Genomic DNA, 9,970 nt, shown 5'->3' with positions numbered 1-9,970 from the left:
GGCTTGTTTTGAGTTTATTGCATATGCCCACTTAGGACCAGATTCTTAACAAGTGGTTTTTTGAATTGGAGTTTGCATTTGCAAGCCATTCCTGTCTTGAGTATGAGAACAGGGTCTTGTTTTCACTTCCCCAGAAACGTGAGTTTGGGATTTAGTATGTGGTTTATGTTGGGCAACTCAATCACTGTGCTTCAGTGTCATCGTGAAACAATAGGGATAAAATGTGCATGGGATGTGAAGATTAAAAGTCAAGAATATGAACAGTACAAGAGAATACCATAACAAATACAATTTTATTTACAAATATACATGCTTGGACTATACCTTGGAATCTACTTACTAATGCAGCTGCTGTTAACATTTCTTGCGTCTGCTGAGAGATTTCTATGATCATATAAAAATGCCCTTTTAGGTTTTCATGCCCTGAGTAGTTAGTAGTCCACAGTTTGCTTTAATATATGGTAATACAGAGATCGGCTTTAAATGGCTGACTGGTTACTGTTGAATGAATGTATGATAAATTTTTTTCAGAACCAACAGCGTGAATGAATAATCCTTTGAGTTGTGTATCAACATGAATTTAAAAATCACTTTCAGGATTCAACATTATACAATAAAACTTTCAGCGTTCTTGCAATAGAGCACCTAGTGTAGTAATTACCAATTTACATGCTAATCTTTGAGTTTCCTCAGTGACCATATTTTGAATAACATAGATTAGTATCCCAAACATGTATGCATCCATTTACTGAAAGGACGAGTCAGTACAGTTGTGCAGTTGGTCTTCCTAGATCCTAAATAGCTTGTTTACATATGCCTGTTTATCTTTGAGCAATCCTGCAGATGGCCCCCAGTATACCACTTAACACAGTCATTAACTTTTTATTCCTTTTGAGTAGAAAGGAATCATGGTTCAAAACTTAGAAGAGTGGGTGCGGTGGCTCATGCCTGTAATCCCAGCACTTTGGGAGGCCAAGACAGGAGGATCACCTGAGCTCAAGACCAGCCTGGCCAACATGGTGAAACCCTGTCTCCACCAAAAATACAAAAATCAGCCAGGCATGGTGGTGCGTGCCTATAGTCCTACTACTGGGAGACTGAGACAGACAGGAGAATCGCTTGAACCCAGGAGGCGGAGGTGGCAGTTAGCCAAGATCACACCATGGCACTCCAGCCTGGGCAACAGAGTGAAACCCTGTCTCAAAAAAAAATTTTTTTAATGTGTTTTCTAGGAACAGGGACATTATCTTCTATAACTACAGAATTATCAAAATCAGGAAATTAACGTTGATAAAATACTGTTATCTGATACACATTTCATACTGAAATTTCATCAGTTGTCCCTTAATGTCCCTTACATTTTTTCTCTTGGTCCAAGATTCATTGGTTGCGTTTTGTTGTCATGGATCTTGAGTCTCTTAATCTCTAATGCATCCTCAGGATTTTTCTTCATGTTACTTTTTAAAGAGTAGTTAATATACCTAGCCTCCAGTTAGCCTACCCTCTCCCTCAAAATTATTTTTAAAAATGACTTCGTAGTGATCCAGGTTATTAACATGGGTCACTGGACGTAATACATCGAGGACAGTCTCATTCTTGTGATATTCCTGCCCAAAATGCTGTCATGTAGAAATGAGACAAATCCAAGATGAGGGAAAAATCTACAAAATAAATTTTTTTTTCCCCCGAGACGGAGTTTAACCCTTGTTACACAGGCTGGAGTGCAATGGTGCAATCTCAGCTCACCACAACCTCCGCCTCCTGGGTTCAAGCTATTCACCTGCCTCAACCTCCCAAGTAGCTGGGATTACAGGCATGCGCCACCACGCCCAGCTAAGATTGTATTTTTTTAATAGAGGCAGGGTTTCTCCATGTTGGTCAGGCTGATCTTGAACTCCTGACCTCAGGTGATCCCCCCACCTCGGCCTCCCAAAGTGCTGGGACTACAGGTGTGAGCTACCTTGCCTGGCCTTCTACCATAAAGGAATTGCTTTGGAGGGGTGGCGGGGAAGAGGGGGCAGGTACACTATAGGGTTTTCTTTTTTTTTAAGAGATGGAGTCTCACTCTTACCCTGCTGGAGTGCAGTGGTGCAATCATGGGCCCAAGCGATGCTCCCACCTCAGTCTCCCAAATTGCCGAGACAAGTGTGCACCACCACAGCCAGCTAAGGGAGTAGACTGTTTTAAAGGTAAGGTTTAAAGAAGGTGGTTTTTTATTTTTGTCTTTAGGAGGGAGCCAATTTGGAGATTAAGAGCTGCTGAAAGCAAAGCTTTGATGGCATCAGATTGAACCCCCATTACTGCTGAAAGCAGAGCAAATCCCCTAGCCCAGGGCCAAAAGGATTGGGAGACAAATAAGTTGCACCCTCATCTATAAAACAAGACCTGCTAATATCGTGAAAATACTATTATCAAAGCATTTGGCACAGTCACTCATTAAATAGTAACTGCATTTAGGAAAACATTCTGAAATAGAAGAACTAAACTCTCCGGGTGCGCTGGCTCATTCCTGTAAAGGAGGCCAAGGCAGGCAGATCACTTGAGATCAGGAGTTGGAGACCAGCCTGGCCAACATGGTGAAAACCCATCTCTGCTAATAATACAAAAATTAGCCGGACGTGGTGGCGCAGGCCTGTAATCCCCGCTACCCTGGAGACCAAGGCAAAAGAAACGCTTGAACCTAGGAGGGGGGGTTGCAGTAAGCAGAGACTGCACCACTGTAGTCCAGCCTGAGCAACAGAGCAAGACTGTCTCAAAAAAAGAAAAAAAAAAAAAAAAGCTAAACTCTAATAATACTGTTCTAACCAACTTGAGAAAAAGGCAAAACAAAGATACCAAATGTGGAACGTGGTGCCCAAGTATTAAAGTATCTACTGTCCCTACTTTTTCGTTGTTCATGAGCAGCTGGAGTGTACTAAATACATTACTGTTACTTTTGTTATACAAAGTTTCAAACACCAGTGAGAATAGTAGAATGAACCGCCCTTGTGCTCCTCTAGCTTTAACAATATATACCTGTCTACTTCCTCTCCCAAATAATTTTGAGGGAAATCCTAGACATTTTATCTGTAGATGAACTATATAGCTCTTTAAAGACATCTAAACTCTCTTTAAATCTAGAGTCTCTCTTTTTGTCCCCTTGCAGTGTATCTATTGGAGAAGCTAAGTCATTGTCCTGGAGAGTTTCCCAGTCTTGATTTTACTGATTGCAATCTCATGGTATCATTAAGTGTATTCTCCTGTATGCTGCATTTCCTGTAAATTAATAGACCTAGTGAAGCGGTTTTCTTTTTTTTTTTTTTTTTTTTGAGACGGTCTCACTCTATCACCCAGGTTAGAGTTGCAGTGGTACAATCAGCTCACTGCAACCTCTGCCTCCTGGGCTCAAGCAATCCTCCCACCTCAGCCTCCTGAGTAGCTGCCACCATGCCCAGCCAATTTTTTGTATTTTTGGTAGAGGTGGGGTTTCATCATGTTGCCCAGGCTTGTCTCAAACTCCTGACCTCAAGCGATCCTCCCACCTTGGCCTCCCAAAGTGCTGGGATTACAGGCATGAGCCACTGTGTCCAGCAAGAAGCATGGTTCTGCCAAGGCACAGTGGCTCACGCCTGTAATTCCAACACTCTGGGAGGATCCATTGAGCCCAGGAGTTTGAGACCAGCCTGGGCAACATAGTGAGACCCCATCTCTAAAAAAAAAAATTAAAAATTAGACATGATGCTGCCTGCCTGTCCCATCTACTCAAGAGGCTGAGGTGGGAGGATCACTTGAGCCCAGGACGTTAAGGCTGCAGTGAGCCGATCATGTCACTGCACTCCAGTCTGGGTGACAGAGCAAGACCCTGTCAAAAAAAAAAAAAAGCACATGGTTCCCAACCAGCAGCAGCAAAATCATCTCTGATGTTAGATGTTAGAAATACAACTTCAGTCTTCACCCTGGACTCTGAATCAAAAACTCTGGATAGAATCAGGCACAGAAAGACAAACTTCGCATGTTCTCACTTATTTGTGGGAGCTAAAAATCAAAACGAACTCCTGGAAATAGTAAAAGGATGGTTATGAGAGGCTGGGAGGGGTAGTAGGGGGGTGAGAGGTAAGTGGGGATGGTTAATGGGTCCAAAAAAGAATAAAATGTAGTATGTGATAGCACACAGGGTGACTATAGTCTAATTTAATTGTACATTTTAAAATAAAGACTATATAACTGGATTGTTTGTAACATTAAGGATAAATGCTTGAGGGTATGTCTCTGTAGTATGGGTAATTAAAAAGAAAAAAATACAAAAAAATGCTTTGAGAGGATGAATACCCCATTTTCCATGTTGCAATTATTACACATTGCATGCCTGTATCAAAGTATCTCATTTACTCTATGAATATATACATCTACTATGTACCCACAACAATTTTTTTTTTTGAGATACAGTCTCTGTTGGCCTGGCCAACATTTTTTTTAAGCAAATAAATTAAAACTCTGGGCCGGGCGCAGTGGCTCACTCCTACAATCCCAGCACTTTGGGAGGCCGAGGCGGGTGGATCACCTGAGGTCAGGAGTGGGAGACCAGCCTGACCAACATGGTGAAACCCTCTCTCTACTAAAAATACAAAAATTAGCTGGGCGTGGTGGCACACGCCTGTAATCCCAACTACTTGGGAGGCTGAGGCAGGAGAATCCCTTGAACCCAGTAGGTAGAGGTTGCAGTGAGCCAAGATCGTGCTCCAGTATGGGGACAGAACGATGCTCTCTCAAATAAATAAATATTTAAAAAATAAAACTGGGTAGAGCACAGCCATAGGTGTTTTTAAAAGCCCCTTAGGTGGTTCTGGCACATACTAAAATTTAAGACCCACTACTCTAGCAGTTTTGTCAAATTCCAATTCTTAAAAAAATTTTGAATAGGATATGCAAGTGCAGGTTTGTTACATGCATATATTCTGTCGGTGAGTCTGGGCTTTCAGTGTGCCCATCACCACCTTTATTTTTTTTCAAAACTTCTTGGGGGCTGGGCATTGTGGCTCATGGCTGTAATCCCAGCACTTTTGGGAGGCTGAGGTAGGCAGATGACTTGAGCCCAAGAGTTCAAGACCAGCCTGGGCAACATAGGGAGACCCTGCTTCTACAAAAAAATAGAAAAATTAGCCAGGCATGGTGGCAGGTGCCTGTAGTCCCAGCTACTTGGGAGGCTGAAGTGGAGGATCACCTGGGCCCTGCAGGTGGAGGCTGCAGTGAGCCAAGATCGCGCCTCTGCACTCCAGCCTGCGTGACAGAGACTCTGTCTCAAAAAAAAAAAGAAAAAAAAAACAGAAAACTACATGGGGGCGGGTGGGGTGCGGTGTCCCACACCTATAGGAAGCCAAGGTGGGAGGAGTTCAAGGAGTTGAAGGCCAGGAGTTCAAGACCAGCCTGGGTAACTTAGCAAGACCCTATCTGAATGTCTTTTTTGTCATAATGGCAACCATTGATTATTTTTGCCTAGATACATTAAACCGTGGACTTGTGGCTTTAAACATTTATTTCAATCCATTGCAGCTCGCCTTATCAATGCTACCTTCTTCTTTTTTCTTTTTTGAGTTAGGGTCTCACTCTGTTACTTAGGCTGGAATACAGTGGCATGATCATGGCTCACTGCAGCCTCAACCTCCTGGGGTCAAGCCATCCTCCCACCTCAGCCTCCCAAGTAGCTGGGACGACAGGCACATGCCACCATGCCTGGCTAATTTTTCTATTTTTTGTAGGGACGGAGTTTCGCCATGTTGCCCAGGCTGGTTTTGAAATCCTGAGCTCAAGCAATCTGCCTGCCTCCGCCTCACAAAGTGTTGGGATTACAGATGTGGGCCACTGTGCCTGGCCTTCTACTCAGTTACCTAATTCTGTCTTCGGTCAGTGGGACGCAACTCAAGTTGTCTCCTAAGTCCTTTTGAAACAATTCTAATCTTGTCAGTTTCCTCGCTTTCTGGTATGGTAAGATTTCCAAGATCATGTACATTTTCAGTCCAGATCTGAAATCAGCCATTTCTCCAAGGAGCCCTGGTTTTGTTAGAAATGGTATTTAGCAACCAGTCTGGGCAATAAGCAAATTCATTGCCACTTGTTTGGTCATAGGCCTTCTCGGTTGACAGAGCTAGGAAAATATTACCTGATTCTCCCTCTGGCCACACAAATCATGTTACCTTCTGGTCATCTGAAGGTCCTCTCTTCTCCAAGCAGAAACCATCTCAACCCTGCCTCAGTCAGTGCCACAGTTTTGAATCTCCTAACCATATGTTGTCTTCCTGCACTCTTAATTTGTGAGTGCCACTCTTTTTTTTTTTTCGAGACAGAGTCTTGCTCTGTCGCCCAGGCTGGAGTGCAATGGCGCGATCTCGGCTCACTGCAAGCTCCGCCTCCCAGGTTCATGCCATTCTCCTGCCTCAGCCTCCCGAGTAGCTGGGACTACAGGTGCCCGCCCCCATGCCTGGCTAATTTTTTTTTGTATTTTTAGTAGAGACGGGGTTTCACCATGTTAGCCAGGTCTCGATCTCCTGACCTTGTGATCCGCCCGCCTCGGCCTCCCAAAGTGCAGGGATTACAGGCATGAGCCACTGCGCCTGGCCTTGTGAGTGCCACTGTTACAGAGTGGTGTTCACTGGTAGACAAAGCACTCCAGGTTTGCTCCAACCTGCTCAAAGCAGAGCAGTGTATGGCTTCCCTGCCTTGATATATGCTTCCTCAGCTGACTTCTGGGCCGTTCTGGCAAAGGGATAAGAGGATTAAAAGGAAATTGTTTCTCTAAGATCCTGCGGCCTCTTTTCCGCACCGTCAGATGGTTTAAAGCAGATAATGTGTCATCTTGCTCTGAATAATGAGTAGAGGAAGAAGGAAAATTCAGAGCCTAACTTTCAGTGTGATTCTAGAGTACACAACAGCACTATAAATGGAATGAGTAAGTAAAGACCTCAAATTATAGTTTTCATCCACCTTGACCATTGCCTGCAGACCCAGCGGTAACTCAAGCCCAGACAACAGTGTGGCTGTGATCATAATAAGATGATCAGTGCTCACTGGTGTTTTCAGGAAGTTTTTCAGGAAGCCCTGGAAAAGTATAGCACCATGAGTCATCGTAGTCCAACTCATATTCAGTAAGCATTTATTAAAAACTTTGGCCGAGTGCGGTGGCTAACGCCTGTAATCCCTGCACTTTGGGAGGCCGAGGCAGGCAGATCGCCTGAGGTCAGGAGTTCAAGACCGGCCTGGCCAACATGGCGAAACCCCATCTCTACTAAAAATAAAAAAATTAGCTGGGCATGGTGGCAGGCTCCTGTAATCCCAGCTACTCCAGAGGCTGAGGCAGGAGGATCTCTTGAACTCAGGAGGCGGAGGTTGCAGTAAGCCAAGATCACGCCACTGCACTCCAGCCTGGGCGACAGAGCAAGACTGTCTCCAAAAAAAAAAAGTACCTTGCCAGATGTGTGGTAGATTACATTACTGTCAGAAATACTTACTATCTCCCCTTTCTGCATTTATGAGTACTTCCCTCTCTTGATGTTGGCCAATGGAATTTAGCAGGCATGATCTATTTGGTAGGCTGAATGATACCCTCCCCTGCCCCCCAAAAGGTCCACGAGCTAATCTCCAGAACCTGTGAATATGTAACTAACATTGTAAAAGACACTTTGCAGAGGTAATTGAATAATGTTCTGGAGATGCGATTATCTGGCTAGGCCCAGTGTAATCACAAAGGGAGGCTTTTTTTGGCTCTCCAGCCTCCCTTATAATCTAGGGAGGCTGGAGAGTCAAAAATCAGAAAAAGTTGGTGTAAAAATGGAAGCAACAGTAGATTGGAGATGCTCTACTGTCAGCTCTGAAGATGGGCGGAGCCACGGAACGAGGAAACGGATTCTCCCTAAGGGAGCACAGCCCTGCCGACTCCCTGACCTGGCCCCTGCCTCCCTCTCTCCCTTGATTGGCCCAGTGAAACCCATTTCTGACTTTTGATCTCCAGAACCATAAGACAATAAATTTGTGTTATTAGGTTGGTGCAAATGTAATTGTGGTTTTTGCCATTACTTTGAAAATATTTTAGGCCAGGCGCCGTGGCTCACGCCTGTAATCCCAGCACTTTGGGAGGCCGAGGTGGGCGGATCACGAGGTCAGGAGATCGAGACCATCTTGGCTAACACGGTGAAACCCCGTCTCTACTAAAAATACAAAAAATTAGCCAGGCGTGGTGGCAGGCGCCTGTAGTCCCAGCTACTTGGGAGGATGAGTCAGGAGAATGGCGTGAACCCGGGAGGTGGAGCTTGCAGTGAGCTGAGATGTGCCACTGCACTCCAGCCTGGGCAACAGAGCGAGACTCCATCTCAAAAAATATATGTATATTTTAGGCCACCAAGTTTGTGGTAATTTGTTACCGAAGCTCCAGAAAAATTAATACAACACAGCTAAAGCCTTAAGACATACTTAACACCTTAAGACACACTTAAGACAACACCTTAAGACACACTTAAGACAACATGTTAAGACACATTTGCACACCTGGGCTTGCTCTCCTGCATCCCAGCTGTCTCTATGAGAATAATACACCTCAGCCAGAGGACAAGAGGGCAAGAGACAGGCTGGCCAGAGCTGCCTGTGAGCCTTGGCCACCAGCTCGAAGCAGAACCCAGCCCAGATCAGCCAACCTGCAGAAATGTGAAAAGTAAAAACGTACTGTTGTGTACTACTCAGTTTTGGGGGTTAGCGACAATGATAGCTAACTGATAACGGGGTGCTAGGCAACTCCACATCTGTCTCTGCAATAACTATACGTGGTAGAAACTGTTATCCAGCATTTTACAGATGATGAAACAGGTCAGGTAAACCCACGTGCCCAAAGTCACACACAAGGCAGCATTCTGAAGTTCAGTCGTTTCATTTTGCCTAAATGAATATGAGAGATATCTTCCATTTTTCCATCCCAATTTCCTATTCGCCTGCCTGAGCCTCAGGAAACTAGCCTCATGATTTCATCCACACACTTCCCTGCCCTCTGGTTTCAGAGTGGGACGTGGAGAGAGGGAGGAGATGGAAGTTGGGGTCTTTATTCCCACAGCACCCCACCCCCACCCCCGAAGGCTTAACTAAGGCTGGCGGTGGCCTTCAACCAAAGGCCATAGTGTCTGGTGTACACAGCCCTCTTGTTCCAAGTCCCGGTAACCACTGCCTCCCATTGTCCTAGCCCCACCATTTTATGCTAACCATTGTAATTTTCCTACACCCTGCCCACACCATTATAAATAAGTTAATGATTTATTATATTCTCTTCAAATTACTCAAGTGGGAGTGTGCCTTCTGTTTCCTGTTGTGACGCTACAGATAATAGCAAGTAAGTTAAGCAGTAAGTAAATACTTCCTATTTCAGAGGAATATAAAACATCACACTTAGTGCTTGCTTCAGCAGCATATATACTAAAATTGGAACGATACAGAGAAGATTAGCAGGACCCCTGCGCAAGGATGGCATGCAAATTCGTGAAGCATTCCATATTTTAATTTAAAATTATTTAAAAATAAATAATAAATATCAGGGGTAGATATGCAGGCAGGACGGGGCAAAGCTCTGAGGGGGTAGGGTATGCAGGTCAGCATTATCTAGTTCCAATGGTTATGTTGGGTAATGGGCCACCTGGTGGTCTAGCTGGAGGCAACAAGGCTGTAAATCAATTGTTCAGCATTCTTTGCTGAGATGGGACACTCAACCTTGGTTTGATATTCTGGATATCCTAAGGCCAGTTCCTGGAATTATTTAAATAAAAGGCATGGTTAAACATTAAGAGAGCACAGAAGAACAATATAGAATGGCTGGACTAGATGTGAGGGCTCACACCTGTAATCACACACTTTGGGAGGCTAAGGCAAGAGGATCTCTTGAGCCTAGGAGTTTGAGACCAGCTGGGGCAACATAGTGAGACCCTCTCTCTACAAAAAAAATAAAAATTAGGCAGGTGTGGTG

General features: G+C 44.5%; 1 non-coding gene across 1 annotated transcript; it reads left to right on the top strand.

Moving 5' to 3' along the window:
• The first annotated feature begins 9,402 nt into the window (after window positions 1–9,402).
• LOC115838190 lies at window positions 9,403–9,509 on the top strand. Its single transcript, XR_004033219.1, has one exon. It is a non-coding gene; the product is annotated as a U6 spliceosomal RNA (small nuclear RNA).
• Window positions 9,510–9,970: the final 461 nt, after the last annotated feature.

Source organism: Nomascus leucogenys, chromosome 13 (assembly GCF_006542625.1).
Source record: "Nomascus leucogenys isolate Asia chromosome 13, Asia_NLE_v1, whole genome shotgun sequence".
Classification (NCBI taxonomy): Eukaryota; Metazoa; Chordata; class Mammalia; order Primates; family Hylobatidae; genus Nomascus; species Nomascus leucogenys.
This window is presented reverse-complemented; position numbering and strand designations above follow the sequence as displayed.